The following is a 26,337-nucleotide window of genomic DNA, read 5'->3' on the forward strand; positions in this document are numbered from 1 at the left end:
AGATAGTCTACTCTACTATGGACAGATTTCTCAATATTAAAAGGGTTTCAGTTATAAATAATTGAGCACCTTTAATGGCTATCAGAATTATTATTAAATTTATTTTTATTTAATTATTTATTTTCTTGTTTATTTTAAAAAAAATTTTTTTTTAGTTAGAACTCTGAAGGTATTCATATAAGGGAAATTCTTTTGAACAGGCTAGAAAATGTAAATAACTATATACTTATAAAGTCTATCAGAATTTTCCATAGACATATTCTATTTTGTTTTTTTCATTGAGATTCTTTAAGCTATGGTGATTTGGACAGTGAATAAACTCAGCATTTTACCAGTCGTGTATTTAATCATAACCCTAAATAATTTCTAAACAATGTCCTTAAAATGTTTAAAAGCTGAAAGCAAGTTGGAATAAAAGAATCCTAATAAAGAAAATCAAATGCTTAACAGGACTTTTATTTAAACTGAGAAATATTAGCATTGGCATTCTCAGTAACCTTTACCTTTTGAAAATCTTCAGCTGTGAACTGTTTAGAAGCAACATAAAGCAGTCTTTCAGGATCAATGGCTTTCTTGAAAGTATGTCGCACAACAGGAAGAAGTGGGTGGCAAGGAGATGATTCATTGCGGTTCATCAATAATCCAAATGCCTCCACAAGGTTAGCTGGAATCAAACTACGATCCTACATCAAACGAAAAGATAAGAAGAAAACATTCAACTTTGGCACTTTCACAACTTGGAAATAATTAGAAATTAATCATCATATATAACTTAATATAATAATAATTATTATTAATTATTGTGTTTAATTAATGATAATTTAAAGCAATTTACCTATAGTCTGGGAACTTTGTGGTGACTGGCTTTTTAAAAACCTTCATTGAGTATTTTCTTACACATCATTCATTAAAGACTCTCTATTTATTCAAGTAGTAATTTCTGTTGAGCAGATACCTGATCTACATAACTAAAAAACATTATAATTTTTATACAATTGAGTCACCATTTAGTTATTTGCCCAATAAAGTATAGAAACGGGTTAATAACAAGAACACTAAGAAGACGTATTAAAATGTGTGACAAAATACCCTGGAAAACATTCTAATAATAAAACATACATATACCCTACCATCTGACCAATTAGAGTGTTGGTTTTCTGTGCATTTCTCCTTGAAGATGAATCCATATCAACAAAAGACCAAAAACTGCACTGAACTGGAAAAGTCACTTGTTGATCAGTATCACCCCCAAACTTCTTTCCTGGGATGTAAACCGTAATGCTTCTGCTTTCCAGAACTAGGTCAGAAGACATTATCCATTTGTTATTTAAGTTTTTGGTCTATATGTCTACAAATCAATAATAGACATTATTATGCAGAATAATACTGTACAAACTTTGGGTAGTAAAGACACAAGTGAATTTGATTGTTTTGCAAGATCCTGCTAAGTTAGTGCATCTGTCATAAAGAAGAACAAAGCAAGAAAAATATTTGAATGTTTACATGTCCCATGACTTGATGTGAACCAGCAGTCCAAAGCCTGTAGTTGGAATTGTAGTCAGGCGTCTGGGTGGAACAGGCAGAGGGCTAGGCAGAGAGAGGTCTGTGAGATTGGTCATATAGTGCAGGCATGCAATAGAGGCTACACTTAAATAATGTTCTTGTATGTGGAAAATAAATGATAAAAGTAAGCCATCCACGTGGGAGTGAAAGAGGAAGATAGCCAGAATATGAACTACAATTACTAGAGGGAAATAGATCTCCAATTCAAAATGTTCAAAACCAAATTCCTTGTCCCCACCTTTCTAATGGCTCTGTGTTCACTATTCACAATGGTGGTGTCCTCATCCATCTGCTCAAAACCCAAACAAAAAATATGGAACCATCCTATTTTCACCCTTTCATCTTTCTTTCACCCCTTATTCACCCCTTAATGGATTTAGCACCATTCCTAGGATTCTCCCTCTCAAATAGTTCTCAAATTAATTTTTTCTTCATTCATGATAATAGAGTCTTTTGTGTGTGTTTATCTTTCCCTTGGGTCATAGGGTAAATGTATATTTAACTTTTATTGGAAATGCCAGAGCAATTTGCAAATGGTTGTAGCATTTTTTTCTCCCACCAAATACACATGTATGAAAATTCCAGAGACTCCACATCTTGACAACATTTTTTGTTGTCCATGTTTTTAATTTTTGCCATTCTAATAGAAAAGGCCAGTTACATAATTTGTGGAGTCCCATGTAAAAGGAAAATTTGTCCTCTTATTCAAAAGGTGGGAAAAATACTGCTCTTACAAGTACTACCACAAAAAGACTTTTCCTTTAAAAATATTTTATTACTGGGAGGCGCCTGTGGCTCAGTCGTTAAGGCGCCGGTCCCATATACCGAGGGTGGCGGATTCATGCCCGGCCCGGCTGAACTGCAACCAAAAAATAGCCGGGCGTTGCGGCGGGCGCCTGTAGTCCCAGCTACTCGGGAGGCTGAGGCAGGAGAATCGCTTAAGCCCAGGAGTTGGAGGTTGCTGTGAGCTGTGTGATGCTACGGCACTCTACCGAGGGCCATAAAGTGAGACTCTGTCTCTACAAAAATATATATATATTTATTTTATTACTTATAAAATGTAATATAGGTGATGTGGACAAACTGGACTCCTCATGCATTACTGATGGGAATATGAAATGGTGCAGCCACTGGGGAAAACAGTATGGGGATTTCTCAGAAACCTAAACACAGAATTACCACATGATGTAGTAATTCTACTTGTAGGGATATACCCAAAAAAGTTGAATGCAGTGACTCAAGAAGATTCTTATGGGCGGTGCCTGTGGCTCCGAGTAGGGCACCAGCCCCATAAAAAAAAATACATATTTTTTTTTTTTGTAGAGGCAGAGTCTCACTTTACTGCCCTCGGTAGAGTGCCGTGGCGTCACACGGCTCACAGCAATCTCCAGCTCTTGGGCTTACGTGATTCTCTTGCCTCAGCCTCCGGAGCAGCTGGGACTGCAGGCACCCGCCACAACGCCCAGCTATTTTTTGGTTGCAGTTTGGCCGGGGCTGGGTTTGAACCCACCACCCTCGGTATATGGGGCCAGCGCCTACTCGCTGAGCCACAGGCACCGCCCCAAAAAAGAAGATCTTATATAGCAGTGTTCATGACAGCATTATTCACGATAACCGAAAGGTAGATAAAACCCAAGTGCCCATCAACAGATGAGTAGATTTTTTCAAACTAGTGCATATACAGTAGAATGTTGTTCAACTATAACAACAAATGAAATTCTTTTAATAGGCAAATTCAGAGACAGAAAATAGAAGATGTTATCAGAAACTACGGGGAAGAATGAATAGGAAGTTATTATTTAAAGGGTACAGAGTTTCTGTTTGGGGATGATGAAACAATTCTAGAAATGGACAATAGTGATGGTTACACAACATTATGAGTGTACTTAACCCCACTGGATTGTACACTTAATAATGGTTAAAATGGTAAATTTTACCTTATGTATATTTTATCAAAAGGGAAAAGGGATAAAGTACTGATACATGCTATAACATGGATGAAACCTGAAAAGATTACACTAAGTGAAAGAAGCCAATGACAGACCACATATTCTTTGATACCATTTATAGTCACCCCTCTGTATTTAAGGATTCTGCATCTGAGGATTTACCCAACTGAGGATGAAAAATATTTCAATAGACCAGAATCAGTGGGTGTAATTAAAAAGAGAGAGAGAAAGAAAAAGAAAACTATTCAAAAAAATAACAATAAAAATAATAAATAGAATGATTGAAAGTATACAGGAGGATGTATGTAGGTTATATGCAAATACTATGCCATTTTATAGAAGCGACTTGAGCATTTTCAGATTTTGGTATCCACAGGGGCCTTGGAAACACATGCCAAATAAAAATCAGAGTTGTTGTGTCCTACACGCAGGGAGTGTGCCATTCATCTATCTATGCATTGTACCCATTGGGTGGGAAGCTAGTGAACCCCCTCCCCTTCTCTCCTTTCTTGGGTTTGAGATTTTCACTCGTGTGTCTGTGAGAGTCCAGCAAAAATCAAAGCAAGTACACAAGTGTACTTGTGTGTATGTGTAACATATGTGTAACCCAACAGTGTGTAAAGGTTCCCCTTTCTCCACATCCTCACCATCATTCATTATTGCCTATCTCTTTGTAAAAAGCCATTTTAACTGATGTGAGATGATATCTCACTTTAGTTTTGATTTGCATTTCTCTGATTACTAATGATACTGAGCATTTTTCACTGGTTATTTGTATGTCTTCTTCTGAGAAATATCAATTCAGATCCTTTGTTCATTTTCAAATTGGATTATTTGATTTTTCCCAATTGAATTATTGGCGTTCTTTATATATTTAGCTATTAATCCCTTGTCAGATGTGTAGTTTGCAAAATATTTTCTCCCATTCTGTGGGTTGTCACTGTGTGGAAGCTTTTTTTTTATTATTTGGGATTCATTGAGGATACAAAGAGTTAGGTTACACTGATTGCATTTGTTAGATAGAGTCCCTCTTATAAATGTGTCCCACCCCCAAAAGTGTGTGGAAGCTTATAAGCTTAATGTGATCCCATTTGTCCAATCTTGTTTTGGTTGCCTGTGTTTTAAGGGTATATTACTCAAGAAGTCCTTGCCCAGACCAACTTCCTGAAACCTTTCCCTAATGTTTTTATTTAGTAGTTTCATAGTTTCAGGTCCTTGCTTTAGGTCTTTAATACATTTTGATCTGATTTTTGTATATAAGACATAAGGATGTAAATTTCATTCTTCTGCATATGGATATCCCAGTTTTCCCAGCAACATTCACTAAGAGACTGTCTTTTCCCCAATGCATGCTCTTGGCAACTTTGTTGAAGATAAGTTCATTACAGATGTGTGGCTTTATTTCTGAGTTCTCTATATGTCTATTTTTATGACAGTATCATGCAATTGGGGTTTAAATAGCTCTGTAGTATAATTTGAAGTCAGGTAATGTGCTTCTTCCAGTTTTTACTTCTTGATAGGCACACATTTTCACTAAAACTCTCTCCCTATAGCTTTCTGATGAGTAAAGAAAGACTGAAAAGAAAAAAGAAATATGGGGTTGTCCTATTTTCCCCTTCCCTCCTGTGTCATCATTTTCACTATAATTAATAGGCACAGAGAGGTAACCAAGTAAGAAAGACTACGATAGGGTTTCTTGGTCATTCGTGCTTATTAAAAATGCCATAGCCTTCTTTCCTTTTTAGAAGTAAGTCTGGTTCAAACAGAAGGCTTGGGGAGCTTGGGGCAATTAGCACTCCCTCATACTCAGCTGAAGAGGTGTTAATATGGAATATGAGCACTGAATTGCAGTGTACTCATGACACATAAGAGTCCAGCAACAATCAAAGCAAGTACATAATAAGTGTGGTAGAGGCTGGGCGTGGTGGCTCACACCTGTAATCCTAGCATTCTGGGATGCCGAGGTGGGTAAATTGCTTCGGCTCACAAGTTTAAGGCCAGCCTGAGGAAGAACAAGACCCCATATTTAAAGATAGCTAGTTGTTGTGGTGGGCACTATGGTCCCACCTACTTGGGAAGCTGAGGCAAGAGAATTGTTTAAGTCCAAGAGTTTGAAGTTGCTGTGAGTTATGACACCATAGCACTCTATTGAGAGCGATAAAGTGAGACTCTGTCTCAAAGAAAAAAAAAGTGTATGTATCTCCAAAAAAAAAAAAAACCAAAGTATGTTAGAGACGCAGCATAGGTGATTACAAATGGTGTATGAGAAAGGGCAACAACGAACAGCAGATACACACATGGATGTGTCTCCTCTACTCCATGGTCTCACTGGATTTCCTTATAAAACACAAGTTAAAAGATAAAATTATTGAAAATTTGAGTTAAACAAGACTGATACAAATATGTTTTAAAAAAAATATTGCCCTTTACACCACTTTATGACCACGTGTACCCATTGTTTAGCTCCCACTTATGGATTAGAATCTGTGTGGATGTGGAAAGAAACAGGGAGTGTAGGAGGCTACAGCTGGAGTACAGAAGAAACAGTCGTCGCTAAATGACTTGAGTTGGAAAATCTGCACATGTTGGAGAAACTGGAGCTTGCAGGAAAATCAAAATGTACTAATTTAAGATTTAGCTAGTTCTTAAAAAAAAAAAATTAGTTCTTCAGAGTGAAGCACCTGGAAGGATTTGTGAATACTGCCGTAAGAGTAAAGTGGAGTTTGAATAAGGCTCCTCAAAACCCCTACACGTAACAAACCATTGCATTTGACCCCTGTGACTTTCCAAAAATAAGGACTTTTCTGCATTTCCCTTTGCCCTCAGTAAACACTATAGCTGGTAATGGTTCTGTGGCTGGCCCTGTAAAAATGTACTGTGGGTACATGACCACAGAGTGAGTTGTAGGACGTAGCAACCAGAGGACTGGTTATCTCAAGATAATTGCTATTGCCCACAACATTCCTCTGTCGCCATGCACACTGAAGAATGTTGGGAACCCAAACAATTCCTTTAAGTAGAAAGTAAAGCAAAAAGCAACCAAATGGCTTAAAATGCCATCAGTAGTTTTTTCTTTTATTTTCCCTTTCCCTTTTTTTTTCCATGCATGGCATAAAAGCATTGTGAGCATGGAGATCTACCTTGTCTTGCCAGCACACAAGACTGCTTTGTATGTTAAGTTCCTCCTAAATCAATCTTGACTACCTACCAAAAAAACACTAGAGGATGGTGATAGCAGAGTTTTGACCAAAATGCCAAGGTCCTGTGGCAGGAGGATGGCCTCTGGGCAACTGCACTTGTTCCACACTAATGACGCTGGCTCTGCTAGTATTTGATATTGGTATCTGATTGTGGTTTTTATTTTCATTTCTCTGATAACTACTGATGTTCAATACCCTTTCATATGCTTTTTGGTCATCTTGTCTATATTCCTGTGAGAAATCATTACTCAAGTCTGTTGTCAATTTTTTTTTTTTTATATTATTGACTTATAGAAATTGTTTTTATGTTCTGGCAAATACATTATATGTATATGTATATTATAATATATAATATATATAATACATATATGTATATTATAGTATATGTATATGTACATTATATGTATATGCAATTATTTTCTTTTTGCTTGTTTCGCTATTTACTTTTTAAATGGGGCCTTTTTATAAAAACAACTTTTTAGTTTTATGAAGTTCAGTCTATCAATTCTTTTATTTAGTGCTATCTGAATTCTGCCTGAGAAATCATTGCCTACCTTAATGTCATGAAGATATTTACATTTTCCTCTAGAAGGTTTGTATTTTTAGTTTCTACATTTAGGTTTGTGATCCATCTCAAATTAATTATTGTGTATACTTGGGAGATATGGGCTAAGATTTTTTCCATATAGGTACCCAGATGTTCCACTGTTACTGAAAACCTTGTTTCCCACTGACTGGCTTTAGTGCTATGGTCAAAATTCAATTGCCCTAATCGAATGAGCCTATTTCTGCCCTCTCCTGCAGGGTGAAACAATATGCTGTGTACTTTGAACACTCTCATATAGTCGTGCTGACATGTCAAGAAGGCCAGGCCCTTATTGCTCTTCTCCCAGTCCATGGCTGTTCACATTCTTGTTAGCTAAAACCGGCCCAGCCAGTGTTACCCTAATAGCAAAAGAAGACAAAGATATTATTAGAAAAGAAAACTGCATTTGATCCTGCAATCTCATTACTAGGCATCCACCCAGAAGAAAAAAAAATAATTTTCTCGTAAGGATATTTGCACTAGATTGTTTATCGTAGATCAATTTATAATCACCAAAATGTGGAAACAACCTAAATGCCCACCAATCCAGGAATGGATTAACAAGCTGGGGTATATGTATACCATGGAATACTATTCAGCCATTAAAAAGATGGAGACTTTACATCTTTTGTATTATCCTGAATGGAGTGAAATACATTCTTCTTAGTAAAATATCACAAGAATGGAGAAGCAAGAATCCAATAGACTCAATTCTAATATGAACCCAGTAGACATCTAATACATGCCCACATAAGAGAAAAACTCAAATCAATTCAAGGTGGGGAGTGTTGGAACAAGGAAGCGGGGACAGGGGAGGACGGAGGGGGATGGGTGGGCTCCCACTTAATGGACACAGTGTTAGGGTGTATGGCACATCTCTTTGGGGCAGGACACTACTGTAAGAGGGACCTTACCTAACACACGCAAACACTGTAACCTAATTCTTTATATCCTCAATTAACCTGAAAAAAAAAAAAAACTGTCAGGGCGGCACCTGTGGCTCAAAGGAGTAAGGCGCCGACCCCATATGCCGGAGGGGGCAGGTTCAAACCCAGCCCCAGCCAAAAATTTCCAAAGAAAAAATTCAATGCAAAAAAAAAAAACTGTCCCCCCAATTCTCAGAGAGACAGACTTGAGAGAATTTGCTAGTCTTTATTAGTGCTTTGCAAAATAAACCCTTTCTCTGCTGTACAAAGAAAACTATAGAGCAGATTTGCTCTTGAACATTAATGGAAAATCCTTGACAAAGTAGTAGCAAATCAAATTCAACAATGTATAAAGAGAATTATATACCACAACCAAGTGGTATTTATTCTAGGTATGCAAGATTGGTTCAATATTCAAAAATTAAGTAATGTGGGCAGTGCCCGTGGCTCAAGGAGTAGGGTGCCGGCCCCATGTACCCGCGGTGTGGGGTTCAAGCCTGGCCCCGGCCATGACTGCAAAGAAAAAAAAAAAATTAAGTAATGTAATCTATCACACTAACAGCCTAAAGGAAAAATAAATCATATTAAAATGATCATATTAATAGATTCAGAAAAGAATTTGACAAAATCCAATACCCATTCATGATTAAAACTCTCGGCAACTTAGGAATAGAGGAGAACTTCAATGTGATAAAGAAAATTTATGGAAAATGTACAGCTAACATCATATTTAATGATGAGAATTTTAGGCTTTCCTGCTAAGATCAGGAACAAGGCAAGAATTCCCCTCTCACACTACTTTTCGACATTGTACTGGAGGTCCTAATGCAATAAGACAAGAAGAGGAAATAAATCTGGCCCAATGTAAACTCACGTGTTAGCACAACACCAAAGGCTAGCACAGGACATTTGCACATTAATTTCCCCTGTTTTTTTTTTTTTTTTGTAGAGACAAATTCCCCTGTTTTTATTTATAAACCTGAAATGAAAAATGGCATTTAATGTAACTTCTGAATTCCTAAAACATATGCAATTCTATCTTCACTGTTAAATAACTCCTTGACTGATGAAGAGTATAGGTTAAATAAGTAAAAATTAATCTGAAGAAAAGTTTACTTGATTGAAGCTGTTCAAGTTTATCTTTTTTGTGTGAAGCCACATCCCCTATAAAGCAGATACCACCTTTGGCTAGCAAAGCACTGCCAGCTTGAATGCTAACTGCTCCAGTTCCATACTTATTCCTGGATAGAGTGGGCAAAATTTCAGTAGAGACTAGATGACATATACCATGGGGAACAAGGCTTATGCTAAAATTCAAAAGCCTAAGGGGAAAAAAAAAATAAAATTTTTATTACTTTTATTTGATTTTTAGAAGTCAGAATGTGTTAACAGATACACAATTAAATTTACTTTCATTCCATGTTTATTGAATACCTGTGCTATACCAGCTACTTGCTAGAGATAAAAACATACATGAGATTTGGTCCTTAACTTAGAAAGCCTAAAAAGGAGGACATAAAAAACTAAAACATAAAGCGGTAAGTACTAAAATAATATCTTCAAAATATTCAGAAGGGAGTATTATTTCTTGCTAGAAGGGTGCCACAGAAAGTTACACAGAGATGACATTTGAACTGAACCTTCTTCTTTTTATAGATTGCTTTCTTTTGCTTATTTAGATTTTTTTGCATTAAGCTTGCCAATGTCCCATCTGCCTCTATATCATGGCAACTCTTTTTTGTTGTTTTTTTTTTGAGACATCTCACTTTGTAGACCTTGGTAGAGTGCGCTGGGATCACAGCTCACAGCAATCATCTCAGATTCTTGGGCTCAAGCCACTTTCTTGCATCAGCCTCAGGAGTAGCTGGGACTACAGGCGCCCACCACAACGCCCAGCTATCTTGCTCAGGTTGGTCCCAAACATGTGAGCTCAGGTGAGGAACTTTTTTTTTTTTGAGACAGAGTCTCAAGCTGTTGCCCTGGGTAGAGTACCATGGTGTCACAGATCACAGCAACCTCAAACTCTTGGGCTTAAGTGATTTTCTTGCCTCAGCCTCCCAAGTAGCTGGGATTACGGACGCCCACCACAATGCTTGGCTATTTTTTTGTTGCAGTTGTCATTGTTGTTTTAGCTGGCCCCGTCGGGGTTCAAACCCACCAGCCTTGGTATATGTGGCTGGCGCCCAACCCACTGAGCTACAGGCGCTGCTCAGTTATTTCCAGTTGAAATAAGAAATGCATTTAAGAAATGCAAATAAAAATAAAATACTATTTTCTACCTCTCAGATTATAAAATTTAAAAGTTTGGAAATAGCCAGAGATGGTGAGTATGTCAGGGAACTAAATACTTTCATGAGTAGAAAACAAAGTGGTGAAATATATGGAATTTTGGATCATTACAAGTGGCAATTTAATTTTAGCAAAATATTAGGTGGGGAACTTTTAAAACTACTGATGCAAGGTCACAGAATACAAAGTCAAAATATAAAAATTAGTTGTATTTCTATATATTTATAGCAAACTATTGAAAATGAATTTAATAAAATAATTCGATGCTATTTTAGTAGCATCAAAAACATCAAATATTTAGGAATCCATTTAACAAAACATACATGATCTTTATAAAGCATTGCTGAAAGAAATTAAAGAAGATGTAAATAAAAGGAGAGATAGACAACATTAATGGATTGGAAGATTGAATATTGTTAAGATGTGCATGCTCCTCAAAAGGTACGGAAAGAACTCGAAGAAACACTTCATAAAAGATGATGTATGAATAGCCACAATAAGCACATGAAAAAGAGCTCAAATCAGTAGTCATCAGAGATGTGCAAATGAGAATCATGAGATGCCATTTCATAGTCACTAGAATGTCTAAAATGAAAAAGATTGACAAAACAAATTTTGATAAGATTGGGAACAAGTAGAACTCTCATATTGTTGGCTGGAATGTACAACCACCTTGGAAAACTAGCAATTTCTTGTAAAGTTAAATACTGTACTACATGTTCATCTCTTTTATGAAACAGCAATCCCACTCCCAGGTATTACCCAAGATAATGAAAATAATATTTCCATAAAAAGACTTGTACAAGAATGTTTACAGTAGCTTTATACTAGTCAAAACATGCAAAACTCAACATCCACCAGTAGGAGACTGGAAAAACAACTGTGGTATATTCATATAAGAGAATACTACTCATCAAAAAAAATGATGAAGTACTGACGCATAAAACTGGACCAATCTCAAAAACTTTTTGTTAAACAAGAGAGACTAGACCCCAAGGAGGATGCACTGTGTGATTCCATTTTATGAAGTTTAACAATAGGAAAATTAATCTATGGTTACAGAAATCTCCTGTGGAGACAGGAACTGACTGGAAGAGGGAATGAGGGTAATTTCTTGGGTGATAAAAATGTTCTATAGCTCATTGTGGTAGCGAGTATAGGAGTCTATGTATTTGTTAAAATTCATTAATTGATTTTAATGGTAATAATAAGATATGATTATTATACTATAAACAAATTTTACTTCAAGACAAACAAAATTAAATCTGCCATATAGACCCAAATATCATAAGAAAAGTCAAATGGTTAATGACAAACAGGAAAAGAGACAAAGGCCTTAATTTTCAACTGCCATCACAAATTAGTAAGAAGTAGATAAACAACTTAGAAAAATAAACAATAAAAAAAAGAAAAATAAACAATGGTCAAAATTAGGAGGTTTATAAAAAATAATACAATTGTTTAGTAAGATTTAAATGATGCTGAAAGTTATTTCCAGTTGAAATAAGAAATGCATTTAAGAAATGCGAATAAAAATAAAATACTATTTTCTACCTCTCAGATTATAAAATTTAAAAGTTTGGAAATAGCCAGACATGGTGAGTATGTCAGGGAACTAAATACTTTCGTGAGCAGAAAACAAAGTGGTGAAATATATGGAATTTTGGATCATTACAAGTGGCAATTTAATTTTAGCAAAATATTATTTGTATAATTAATATGATGGTGATTTGCATTTTTCTATTTTAAATTCACTTTATAAATTTATTTTTTGCTTTAGAATTACATACAAAATATTTTAAAAGGAGCTTATTCTAAATTTTGTGAACATTCATGTCACATTTTAAGAAAAGGGTACTTGCTAATGGGGAGCCACAAAACTCTGAGTAGAGGCCTATTCCAAAGTTAGGAATGAGGTATCACCAAAACAGTCATTTTGGCACTGTTGGGTACAGTGAATCAATATTATTGAATGGAATCTTGGAGAAAAATTTAAAAATGGCTTCTTGGCTCCTTGCGGGGAAGATTACTAAAAAATGAAAACAAAGCACAAAGGTAGAGCCAGGGAATGGGGGAAAAGGAAGGCTGGGAAGGATGCATTTGCTACATATCCGCAAAGGAATGAATGAGGGAAAAGGTTCAAACTTCGAGTGGTTACACTCTCAAAATATTAAAAGCAAATATCTCATTTATCTACTTACGTTTCAAAACTTTATTACTTTATTGATAAAAAGTGACTAGAATAATTATATATACTAGTTCAGATAAATCCTAAATATTCCTCTTATAATAATGCTTATTGAAAAAATTTATACAAACCTGTGGCCAATTAACATTTTAAAAAATTCATGTCAGCTGGGCACCTGTAGCTCACTTAAAGTGCTGGTCCTGTGTACCATGGGTGGGGGGTTTGAAGCCTAGGTCTGCCTAGGTCTGCTTAATAAAAAAAAAAAAAAAGAAAAAAGTTCATGTCACATATTTACCTGTCTACTAGTAGAGTATCACTTGTTATAATTAAAATATCCAGGCAATCTTCCAGTTCCTTTCTACGGTCACTTGTCTGTACAAGACTCATCAACAAACAGAGTTTGAGCCAATTGTAAGTCCCAGGAGGAACAATCTGTGATGCAAAGATATTGGCAAGTATTGCTGTAAACTTCCAGCATGAACTGGAAGTCAAGGAAAGGAGACGCTTGAAGTCGTCACTAATTCCTGAAGGAACTGAAAATAAATATTAACACATACGTTAGAAAGGGATTTAAAACGAAAACACATTACAGACACTTGATTCCATTTATCTAAAATATCAAATTATAGTTTTAAAGACATATTCAAATTCTTACAATGATATTAAATTATGATTGGAGGCACACTGGTCTATCATTTCTACCCCAGGAAGTATGATAAAGGGAAGAGATCACCCTGTGTGTTCAAACAGATTGACTGGGGCCTGCGGACAAATTCTTCATTCTTTTTTTTCCAAAGATTGATGGGAGCAGAACCAGATCATGGAACTCTTGCTTACTGTGTTTGCATATCTATGTTTGAAAGGGTATCACTTTCTTTCTTTCCTTTTTTTGAGAGAGAGTCTAACTCTGTTGCCCCAGGCTAGAGTGCCATGGCATCAGCCTTGTTCACAGCAACCTCAAACTCCTGGGTTCAAGTGATCCTCCTACCTCAGCTTCCTGAGTAGCTGAGACTACAAGCACCCACCACAATTTTTCTATCTTTAGTGGAGACAGGGTCTCACTCTTGCTCAGACAGGTCTCAACTCATTCCTGAGTGCTAGGATTACACGTGTGAACCACTGCACCTGGTGAAATAGTATCACTTTCAATGAGGGACAATAAGCAGAATGAGGAATATTTGAATGTTGCTGTTAAAAGGAAAGATTTATATTCTACTACTTTGAAAGCACTATACTGTACTATATTGCAACATTCTAGATCTTCTCCATCCCCTAGATCTCTCCAATTCCTGAATGACTGGTTTATCAAATTGATCAATTTGGGGGAAAAATGCAGTGCATGTATATCCCAGTCTCCTTCCTCTTGGCTGATGTCATAGAGCAATGATCTTCTATACTCACCCATCCCCATGGACTAAGTGAGGCCTTTTAGCCCAGCTCTTGACACATTTGGGTGGGTAAATTTGCCTAATTCTGGATGTCAGCGTAAGAAAGCACACTTTTTCGCCTATATGTAAGGAGGATTGCTCAAGCCCAGGAGTTAGAGGCTGCGTTGAGCTATGATGGCACCACTGCACTCTAGCCTGGGAAACATGTTCTACTACCAAAATCAATAAATCTTAAAAACTCAACAGCAGAAAATATTAAAAAAGATCACTAAACTAGCCCATCAGTGCTTTCTTTTAATAAACTTTTCTTTTCAAGATAAGTAGAAATATTTAGAATCCACTTACATTTAAATTCAAGTTGGGCCTCTATTATTGCAGATGGCTATCTATTCATTCCAAAAATTCTAGCTCTACCCAAGATTTAACCAGACTTTTCTACCTTTAGATATTTGTGAACCAAGTTAAAAGAATAGGTCTGCTCTCCACTTTTGTTTATTTAATATGCTAAAATGTGCTGGAGCTGTTAAAAGAAATTATCAGTAATAAAGGTAATATTTTGGCCCTCATCTGCTTCTGCTTTTATCTTTTGTCTTATTTATTTATTTGTTGGTTTATTTATTTAATTTATTTAGTCTATTTTTTTGAGATGGGGTTTCAAACTACTCTGTTTCCCAGGCTAGAGTGCAGTGGTGTCATCATAGCTCAATGCAGCCTCTAACTCCTGGGCTTGAGCAATCCTCCTGCCTCAGTCTCCTGAATAGCTGAGACAGACACACACCACCACCTCGATTAATTTTTCTATTTTTTTGTAGAGATGAAGACTCACTCTGCTCTGACGGGTCTTAAACGCCTATCCTCAAACAACCCTCCCACATCAGCCTCCCAGAGTATTAGGATTACAAGCATGAGCTGTGCATTTGGCCTATCTTATTTAAAAACATTTTTTTAGAGACAAGGGGCTCTCTATGTTGCCCAGTCTGGTCTAAAACTCCTGGTCTCCCACCTCAGCGTCCTGGGAGCTGAGACTACAGATGTGAGCCACTGTAACTAGCTCTTGTCTTATCTCTTGATTGGTTCAGCACTCACTTGAGGAAAATTATGCTATTTTATAGTTCTCTTTTTCAGATCAAAACTGTTATTTAGAACTGCCTTACTAGAAAATAAAGAATGGTATAGTAACCTCTAAGTCTTGGCATCCTGAAGCATTTTTCTCATTGCTAATTATGACAAAAAGAATCAAATTAGGACAGCGTCTGTGGCTCAAAGGGGTAGGGCGCTGGTCCCATATGCCAGAGGTGGCAGGTTCAAACCCAGCCCTGGCCAAAAAAAAAAAATAATAATAAGTAAATATATAGAAATGCTACTTAAAAAAAAAAAAACTTTTTAGAATGGTAGATTTTATGTATATTTTACCACAATTTAAAAAAAAGGTAGACAGTGCCCACAGCTCAGTGGGTAGGACAGCGTCCACATACACGGAGGCAGGCGGTTTGAACCTGGCCAGGCCCAGCTAAACAACAATGACAACTGCAACCAAAAAATAGCCAGGCGTTGTGGTCGGAGCCTGTAATCCCAGCTACTCGGGAGGCTGAGGCAAGAGAATTACTTAAGCCCAAGAGTTTGAGGTTGCTGTGAGCTGTGATGTCACTGCACCCTAGTGAGGGCGACATAGTGAGAATGTCTCAAAAAAAATTAAAATGAAATAAAAAGAAAGTAAAAAGAACTCCAATACCCATTAGCAATGGCTGTTTTTCCCTCCCCGTTTTTGGACTTCATGCGTGTGTACGGATTCACAGAAATTCCCAGACATTTCATAGAAATGCAATCACACGTGTGCGCTTTTATGTCTGGCTTCTTTCACTCTATATGTTTTATGTCATTACTTTTTATGGCCCCAAAATATTCCATGGTATGGATACATCACATTTATCCATTGATGGCTGATGAACATTTAGGGCTCCGCACAGTGGCTCAGCCCTGTAATCCTCGCACTCTGGGAGGCCGAGGCGGGTGGATTGCTTGAGCTCAGGAGTTCCAGACCCGCCTGAGCAAGACCGGTCTCTAAAAAGAGCCGGCATTGCGGTGGGCGCCTGCAGTTCCCGCTACTGCGGAGGCTGCGGCAAGAGAAGCTCTTGAGCCCAAGAGTTGTTTTTGCTTTTTTCTTTTTTTTTTTTTATCTTTTTTGAGACAGAGCCTCAAGCTGTTGCCCTGGGTAGAGTGCTTTGGCATCACAGCTCACAGCAACCTACAACTCCTCCTGGGCTCTAATGATTCTTTTTTTTTTTTATTTGTAGAGACAGTCTCACTTTACCGCCCTCGGGTAGAGTGCCATGACGTCACACAGTTCACACCAACCTCCAACTCGGGCTTCCGTGATTCTCTTGCCTCAGCCTCCCAAGCAGCTGGGACTACAGGCGCCCAACACAACGCCCGGCTATTTTTTTGTTGCAGTTTGGCCGGGGCTGGGTTTGAACCCGCCACCCTCGGCATACGGGGCCGGCTCCCTACTCACTGAGCCACAGATTCTTTTGCCTCAGCCTCCCAAGTAGCTGGGACTACAGGCGCCCGCCACAACGTCCGGCTATTTTTTGTTTGCAGCCGTCATTGTTGTTTGGCGGGTCCGGGCTGGATTCGAACCCTCCAGCTCTGCTGTGTGAGCCTTAGCCGCTTGAGCCACAGGCACCGAGCCTGAGCCCAAGAGTTTGTGAGCCGTGACACTATGGCACTCTATCCAGGGTGACAAAGTAAGACTCTGTCTGAACACAAAAAAAGAAAAAAAAAAAAAAAGCACTTTTAGGTTATCTACTTTGGGGCTACTATGAATAATATCATGGACATTCGTGCCTAGGTTTCCACGCGAGCATTTCAATTCTCTTGAGTATGCACGTGTGCACACGTAGGGGTGGACTCTGGGTTTAGGTCTTTGAGGGCGTACTGGCTTGTTTTCCGAAGTTGCAAGCCACTGCATTACCACCAGCAGTTCTAAATTTTTTAGGCAAACATCGACACCCTCTGCCTGCAGTAACATGGAAAAGCAACCATAGCCCTGTCTCTTCTCGGCCTGGGTGGGAGGGAGCAGGCGCGAAGAAATTAACGCAGCGGGGACCAGCCGGCTGGTTTCCCTGGCCACAGAAGGGCGCCTGCAGTCCCGGGAGAACGCGCTCGCGCGCCAGGGCCCCGCCGCACCGGCGCTGCAGGAGCGCCACGGACTAGCTGGTGGGCGACTGCGCGGGTGCAAACCAGCACCCGGCCGAGGGCGGTGGTACCGGAGGTTGCTGTAGTGCGTGGCAGGGGTTCTGGGTCCTACTTGGTGAGGCTGGCTCCTTACCCATCCGCTTTGGTTGTGAAGTGTTTTCCTGCCGCCTTCCCCTCCTCAGTCCATCCCTGGTTGCTGACCGGGCGAGGAGGGGATAGGATTTCGCGCCTGTTGCAAGTGAAGCAGAACTTGGGGTTTGTTTTGTTTTGAGACCGAGTCCCACTCTATCGCCCAGGTTCCAGCTCAGTGGCGTCGCCCTAGCTCATAGCAACCTCAAACTCCTGGGCTAACGCGATCCTCCTACCTCAGCCTCCCAAGTAGCTGGGCCAGCAGGCGCCCGGCTGTGTTTAGAGACGGGGTCTGGCTCTTGACCGGGCCGGTCTTGGGCGATTCAGCCCGCTCGGCCTCCCAGGATGCCCGGGTCACACGCGTGAGCCACCGCGCCCGGCCAGAACTGGGTTCTTTATACTCTGGGGAGGGCCAAAGACTTAGAATTCTATCCCTCTTCGCCTTTTTTAATGCTTTTCACAGCCTCCCGTATCTTTTCGTCCACTTAATCTTCTTCCTTGAAAATCTTCGACCCCCAGCACCGCCACTTTAACGCTGGCGCCCAGACTTTAGCCTCCTCCTTTCCACGGTGCTGAGTTCCAGGCGCTGGTTTACTTCCCGCCGGCCTCGCATAGACCTGGGCGTCGCAGGAGGCAAAGTCAGGTTATCGCGAATGAACTTTCCCTGATCTCCCTGCGCTTCTCTTTGGGTGCCACACTACCTATGAGAGCAACATCATCCAGTCACGCCAACCCACTTACCCTTGGCTAATTATTCTTCCCCGTATTGTACGGACCCGCTACTAACCAGGTCCCGTGTAAAGTCTTTAAAATTCTAGACTCTAACTACTCCATTTCTCTTGTATGTTGTATGTAGCTAGCGCCCTAGCCACTGAGCTGTGGGCACCGAGCCATGAGTTTATTAATTGCTAAAGCTCCAGAACTGGCCATACTATTTTTAAGAATGTTGCAACACCTAAAAGCTGATTATTGACTCTTCCGCTACTCCAACCTACTTTACTAGCGGCGGCAGGGACTGATTCCCAAAATAAAAATCTGACCGTTGGCTCGGCGCCTGTGGCTCAAGGGGCTAAGGCACCAGCCACATACACCTGAGCTGGCGGGTTCAAATCCAGCCCGGGCCCGCCAAACAACAATCATGGCTGCAACCAAAAAAATAGCCAGGCGTTGTGGCAGATGCCTGTATTCCCAGCTACTTGGGAGGCGGAGGCAGGAAAATCGCTTGAACCCAGGAGCTGGAGGTTGCTGTGAGCTGTGATGCTCTACCCAGGGCGACAGCTTGAGGTTCCGTCTCAAAAAAAAAAAAAAAAAATCTGACCGTTATTTAGTCTCTGTTTTACAAATGTTAGTGAGTTCCCAAATAATCATCATGGACTACAAAAGTTTTCAGAATCTGCATAATCTGACCTCACCCAACACTTTCTTTATCATTTTCATTCAGCCCTGAAAACCTAATGTTACCCCAGAAGCTGAAACTTGATGTCCTAAACACAACACGCATTTTAGGATCATTGTACTTGATGGCCACGGAGAAATAAACTCTGAAGTTTCACCCCTAAGTAATTTTGGAAAGGACAGTCTCAGTTACTTTTCTTTGGAAAGTAGCCTAAACTCCAAATAGTAGAAATATGGATCCAGTGGTGTAGAACTGATAATGGAGGTAGGGAGTGACCTCTATCTCTGGAACACTGCCTCCTCTTTCTCTTCACCTCTCTTCCAATAAGTGAAACATTCATCTATCAAATGACCCTTTTAAAGTAGAATTCATAGCTTCTCTATAACCCTACTGTATTCAACTAAAATGTCCTAAAACAATAGAAAATCTTATGACCCATATGCAAGATGATCCCAATATCAAATATTTGTAAAGTATTTCGTAAATGTTGGCCCTTTTGTGCTTCCTAGTATATTCATGTTTCTATTATAGCACTTAAATTGTCACATAACTGTTTACATGTGTCTTCCCTCACTGTACTCTTTGTGAAAGATAAGAGGCTACGTTTTACTCATTTTTGTATCCTTCGTGCATAGGACAGTCTGGTACCCAGTAAATAGTAGATGCCAAGTAAATATTTGGAAACCAGTGAACCAATGTGTTAGTCGTTATTTCTGACTTCTCTAAGTTGGCAGCTTCTTGAAAGGCAGTATCTAGTCTTAAGCATTTTATTCCTAGCACCTACTACAATTATATATTGTTTCCAATTAGGGCCTCTTGTCTTTAAATGAATTTTATATATTCCATTCTGTACTCATTACCATGGTTTAATGTTTTATGTTGGTCACTGATAACAAGCTACAGAACTGAAAGGGCCTTAATTATCTAATACAACCCTTTCCTTTCCCATGCAGTGGTTCTCAACCTTCCTAATGCCTCCCAATGCTGCGACCCTTTAATACAGTTCCTCATGTTGTGGTGACCCCCAACCATAAAATTATTTTCATTGCTACTTCATAAGTGTAATTTTGCTACTGTTATGAATCATAATGTAAATATCTGATATGCAGGATGTATTTTCCTTGTTACAAAGGGTTGAGAACTGCTGCTAAAGAGAGGTCAGATGATTTCCCCACAACAACCAGGAAATGCTGGGTCTAGAATCAAGTTCTCAAATTTCCCAGGTTTCTTCGTTCTACTACATTTTGCTACTTAGATTAAATTTTCAAGACATCTCTATCACTTTCATTTTAAAACACGAGAGATCCTCATTATCTGATACTGTTTATTTCAACAAGCATTTTTTTTGGAATTACCTACTCTGTTAAACATTTGAGGCTATTGTTTTTCAGTTTGCAATCTTATGAGAGGATCTTAGAACCTAGTGTTGATAAAAATGTTATTTGGCAAAAGAAAGCAAAGTTTTGTTTCTCTTCGGGTAGGAATTTTTTCAAAGTTAGAGATTTTACTTAGTTTTATTTCACACTTTAATAGTTTGTAAAGTCTTACTATAGGACTTCAAAAGTAAAATTTGTCTTACTTTATTTCTAGGTTTTCTGATACTTTTTCTATAGTTTCACCATCTATACTCTTTACCAACAACTGTGGTTTATCAGTTGGTAATACAGAAGAATCATTAACTAGGAGAAAATGTCAAATCTAAAAATGAAAGAGGCAGCCCTTATTTATCTTGACAGAAGTGGAGGCCTCCAAAAGTTTATAGATGATTGCAAGGCCTCCAAAAGTTTATAGATGATTGCAAGTACTACAATGGTATGTTTGGCAAAGATGACTATTTTATTTCACTTTATTTTTTTATTTTCCTTTTTTTTGTAGAGACAGAGTTTCACTTTATTGCCCTCGGTAGAGTGCCGTGGCGTCACACAGCTCACAGCAACCTCCAGCTCCTGGGCTTAGGCGATTCTCCTGCCTCAGCCTCCCGAGTAGCTGGGACTACAGGCGCCCGCCACAACGCCCGGCTATTTTTTTGTTGCAGTTTGACCGTGGCTGGGTTTGAACCCGCCACCCTCGGTATATGGGGCCGGCTCCCTGCTCACTGAGCCACAGGCGCCGCCCTCATTTTATTTATTTATTTTTTTGAGACAGAGTCTCATATGTTGCCCTCGGTAGAGTGCTATGGCGTCACGGCTCACAGCAACCTCAAACTCTTGGACTTAAGTGATTCTCTTGCCTCAGCCTTCTAAGTAGCTGGGACCACAGGCGCCTGCCATAACACCTGGCAATTTTTTTCTTGTAGTTGTCATTATTGTTTAGCAGGCGGGGCTAGGTTCTAACCTGCCAGCCTTGGTTGTATGTAGCTAGCGCCCTACATGAACTTTTTTAGCCATTTTATATGAAATGAAAAAAGATCTGCTCCTCATTTCAATCTCCTATGCAATTGCTCCTGAATAGTAGTTCCAAACTGTAGCAAGAGATCATTGATCAATCTGGCTTTTCATCTAAAGCACACTTCATAAGAGTATATGTTTTATACCTTTTCGTGAAGGGCTCTATTCAAAATGTAAATCTTAGGACCTTTCAGGAATGTTTAATCAGCTTGTCATCTGAGGATCTTTTAACGCTAACAACATCTGAATTTGGATTGCTTAAATTTACCTTTTATTTTCCCTTCTACTTTTCTCTCATGTTGCAATAAAGGAGAATAGCCAGATTAGTGTACTTTCCCTGAAAGTCTTTCTTACGATTTGGTTTGTTGGTGAGAATGAAATATTAATTCACTCAGGTTCACTTAATAATTACGTTAGCAACATCACTGTTTCCACCATTTCTTAGGTTTCATTTCTCATTGCTGTCTCCTTATAGAGTTCATCAGTGGGTTTCCAAGTAACTGGTGAAGGAACAAAGGCAGTTTCATAGGCGTGTGAAGTTATGGGAGGTATTTACACAGACCTTTCTCTCCTCGGGAACACATGGTAAACATAAACCAGCTGAGGCAAGAGATAATTACATTAATAATTTGTGATCATTATCAAATCACAATAATGTATAATCAAATCATTATACTCTAAAAACTTCTGTGATTATTATATGTTCACATACATTTTGCCGTATAAATTACACACATTCTACTAAGTCAGATATGCCCTGGGAGGTGGTTGCTGATGGAGAGGGAGGATGAGATTGTTACTTTTGCAGTGACTTTCTCAGGATCACACAGATCTTGGTTTAAGCTTGGGACCAGCTCTTTCTTGGAGCAGGGCTCTATGTCTGTGTGGGCAGTCACACTGCCCTTTAACTATTTTGACTTGATCTCCCAAAGACCAACCCATAATGATAGCAATAGGATAACCCCCAGGCATTTCTCATCAGGGAAACGGATGGTACCTCCTTGTAGAAGCTTCACTCTCTCTCCCATCCTGGGGCTGTTTATTTATTTTGGAGGGAATATTTGGGTAGACTATTTTAATAGTTTGCCAGTACAGACTGTCTCAATTTTAGTTCAAACTACATTGCTAGAAATGAGAGAGACAGAAATTAGTTTTGTCAAAATGTTTATAAAAAGGAAAAATAAGCGTAGGTGAGCCCAGCTTGAGTTTTGTCCATTCAGAGGCATTTCCAGAGTGCTTCCTACCTGCCAGGCACTGTGTTAGGACCCGGAGGGCCAAAGACACAGAAGATGCTCTGCCCTCAAAGGGCTCAGAGTCTTGGGTGGGGAAAAGACAAGATTACAAATTCAGTGTGCTAAGTCCCAGGTCCGAGCTGTAGCTAGTACGTGCTGTCAATATTGAGAAAAGAGAAAGGGGTCTTTCCAGGGTGGGGCGGCCAGGGAACACTTTTGACAGAAATGACAACAAAGCTGAGACTCCAAGGACAGGTAAGGGGATGGCCAAGCAAAGAGCAGGAAGAATGGACATTTCAAGAAGAAGGAGCAGAATCGGGATGGGGGACCAGGTCCAGGGAGGAGCATGTCGTTCCCTTAGGCTGAAGAGTAGGGCCAGAAGTAAGAGACAGGTGACAAAAGATGAACTTGGGGAACAAAACAGAGGCTGTCTCCAGGTCCCAGACCATGTGTGAGAGTTCTCGCTGTACCCTGAATGCACTGATAGGGCAGCGGGCTGCAAGCACCTTGGATTTATCTCCATCTCTCCAACTCCTTATTCCTTCCTACCTCAGAGCTCCTGCACAGGTTAACCCCTCTGCTGAAGAGCTTCCCTCTCCTCTTCCTGGCTGGCTCCTTGAGATCTTCGGATATCGGGTCTTAAGTGGACCTTCCCTGACTGTCCTTTACGAAGCTTTTGCTATGCTACCTGTTTTATTCTTGCCATTTATACCATTGATAATTTAAAAAATAATTTATTTGTCTTACCTGGTTTCAGTTGTCTCTACTTGTAAACTGTAAGCAGTGCTGGTAGAGACTGTGTCTCAAGCCCCTAGCATGATGTCTGGCGTATAGTAGGTGTTTGGTAAATATTTGTTGAATAAACGAATGAATCTTCAGATTTGCCGATTAGATAGCTCCAGCTGAAGAGTGGAGAGTAGATTGGAAAGGAAGCCAAGACTGATGATAGAGACATAGGTAGGAGGTATTTCCATCAAGTTGGGGTTGAATGGGAAGACCCTGAGCCCTGCCTGTTGGAGGGAGGTGGAGACACACGTGGAGTCCAGGGCCACAGAGTCAGCAGGGAGTAGCTGGATGTGGGTCATTGTAAGAGGAGGAGTTCAGGGTGACACTAACACATGGAAAACTGGACGAATGGTGGATGGTTCGTTGACATAGGGAATTCAAAAGAGTAAGTACAGGTTGGGGGAGGGAAGAAAATGAGTTCAGCTTTGGATATGTTGAGTGTGAGAATACCGTGGGCTATCTGCATAGAATGTCCAACAGATATTTAGATTTATGGGTTTGGAATTCAGAAGAAAGTTGTTGGCAAAACATAAAAGAATTTGAGAGACATTAGCCTGTAGACTCATCCATCTCCTTATTCTGCTTTGTTTCAGGCCTTAAGGATACCGTGGTGAGCAAAGCAAGCATTCTAGTTCTCATATAAATATTACAGTCTAGACTGGTAGCTGATGACGTAGATAAATAGCTTAGGAAATACGCGCGGGCGCGCATACACCGAGTGGCGGGCACAGACCCTGGGAACACCAACATTTAAGAGGGGGACAGCAGAAAGGGGGCAGCCAGGAGAGGGTGAATACAGAGGTCCTTCCCCTTGCCAAGTCCCTGTACCAAATTCAACTGAGTCTTCAAAATATAGGGTGTCCCCAAGTTTGCCATTAATAGGAAAAATTAACAAACTCATACATGTGTATTTTATATTATTTTATATTTTTAATATTTTTGTATTTACATATTGACGCATAGAGAAGTGTTTTGTAAAGATTTTGTAATGAGTATTTTATAAATAAAGACACGTTTAGCTTTATTCCGCCTTTTCCTGTGTGTGCGCGTATGTGTAGCAGTAGGATTAAAGCGCGTGTGTGTCCTGCCTTCACTGAACAGAAATTCAGGTCAGTTCATCCTCAAAATAAGGAATTTCAAAGATTGGAACTGAAACAAGTGTCAGCTCGCAAGTGAAGTTATAAAGACAGAGAGGGCGCGAGCTGGAGAGCCACCCAGATTTTCCTCCTCGGCTGGATTTCCTTGTTACTGTTCTGAGCGTTTCAAGTCACCCTTAACGTACGTTGTGTTTGGATTTCCTTTGTTATGATCTGTGGGATAAATGTGATGTTTACTGTGTCCCAATAAGAAAAAAAATGTCACGGTTTGTTTTGCCAAGACCTCATTAGCGAATTTTTATTTTATTTATTAATTTTTTTACTTTTCAGTTTTCTTAATCCAAGAAATAGCACCTTAGGCACTTACAAAAACCAAGTAAATGCCTGGGTGTGGGTGGTGAAATTTTTTTCGTTTTTGAAAGGTGAAATTTTTCTTTTCTTTCTTTCTAATTTCAGGTTACTATGAGGGTACATACAGTTAGGTTACACTATTTGTGTTTATAAGGTAAAGTACGAGTTGAAGTTGCGTCCTTTACCCAGGAAGTATGCGGTATACCCTTACCTTGTGCCCTTACGATGGGAACTCACTGAGCCCCATCCCCTTCTTGAATTTAATTGAGTTTTTCTCTCCTGTAGCCTGTAGTGTTAATTTACTGGTTTGGACTTAATAATCAAGTATATGCGATGCTTGATTTTTCATTGCTGTGTTTCTTAACTCCCTCCTAATTTGGAGAATGTCCTGCAGTTCCTTCCAGGTTATAAAAGGTGCACAATCTTCCCTTCTTTTTGTGGCTGAATAGTATTCCACAGTGTACATGTGCCACAGTTTATTAGTCCATTCACGGGTCGTCGGGCACTTGGGTTGTTCTGACGTCTTTGGGATTGTGAATTGTTCTGTTGCATTCAAGTGCAAATGTCTTTATGGTAAAATGACTTTTTTCTTTTCAGTGGATATGTAGTCATGGGTTTGCAGTATCCAATGGAAGATCTACTTTTATAAATAATGAAATTTATTAAGTATATTTAAGTTGAAAATTTTACATTTTATTTCAAAAAGCAGTTGACAATAATTCTGCATTTCAAAACTTAGAACTGTTTCATCTAAAATACTATAGATTGTATTTCATATAAACGTCAACTGAAAAAATTTCTTTTAAATCTCAGTAAAAATCTTTCTTATGAAAAAAATCCAGTGTAAACAAAAGAAGGCAAATAATTTGTAGGTCTATTTATAGTCCCCCAAACATGGTAATGTTTTACATGGGTTTATGTACATGACATTTAATAGATATTCTGTACCTCAGCGAAACTTACTTCCCCTTAATAGTATATCAAAACTAGCTTTCAGCAAAAACATATATTTTATTTATAGATTGTAATATGTGTATTAAGATTGGCCTACTTTCTTATATTGTATTTCTTAAAGGTTTTTTTTTTATGACAAAGAATAGTTATTTCAAAAATCCCTTCAGCCAACAACTTCCTCTCCCCTAAAATTTTAAAGCCAGCAAAGATTAAGCTGACATGAGGTAGGTCTCTCAACTAGAATCTGCCTCTGTGGAACTCACAGAATCAGAAAGTTTTTAGAGGCAGAGAGGGAAACTACATACCATAGAGTATGAATTTCCAGCCATTTGTCAAGTTTTAGGTTTCTAAGTATATCATAAAATTAAATGAGTGTTTGGTAATAGATGTAATATCAAATATCTTAAGGAAAATTAGTTATATCTAGCTGAAATGAAGCATAGAGTTCAAAAATTAAAGAATTTTTGAACCACTGATTAATTTATCCTTCTTCAAAAAAAATTAACCAATAATAAAAAACTTTTGTATGTATAAAAAAAAAGCTCGATTTTTATTTGTGCTCAAGAGAATTTTTTTCATGTTTTATGGGTTTGGGGCTTGCTTTTCTCTATTCCAGCTTTTTAAAAATTGACCCTGTGGTGCCTTTAGAAATGAAGGGAACATCTTTAAATCTTTTCTTTTTTGCACTTTTTGGCTGGGGCTGGGTTTGAACCTGCCACCT

General features: G+C 39.0%; 2 protein-coding genes across 2 annotated transcripts in view; both read left to right on the forward strand.

Annotated features, from left to right (window-relative positions):
• LOC128563315 (minichromosome maintenance domain-containing protein 2-like) overlaps positions 1–18,616 on the forward strand; it is a 304,071-nt gene extending 285,455 nt beyond the window's left edge. Inside the window, exon 9 of the mRNA XM_053558654.1 lies at positions 16,390–18,616. The gene's annotated coding sequence lies outside the window, so the exon portion shown is untranslated. The remainder of the gene's footprint in view (positions 1–16,389) is intronic.
• LOC128563566 (uncharacterized) overlaps positions 1–26,337 on the forward strand; it is an 856,840-nt gene that overhangs the window by 29,564 nt on the left and 800,939 nt on the right. The gene's annotated exons all lie outside the window — the stretch shown is intronic.

The sequence above is a fragment of the Nycticebus coucang genome, chromosome 13 (genome assembly GCF_027406575.1).
Source record: "Nycticebus coucang isolate mNycCou1 chromosome 13, mNycCou1.pri, whole genome shotgun sequence".
Classification (NCBI taxonomy): Eukaryota; Metazoa; Chordata; class Mammalia; order Primates; family Lorisidae; genus Nycticebus; species Nycticebus coucang.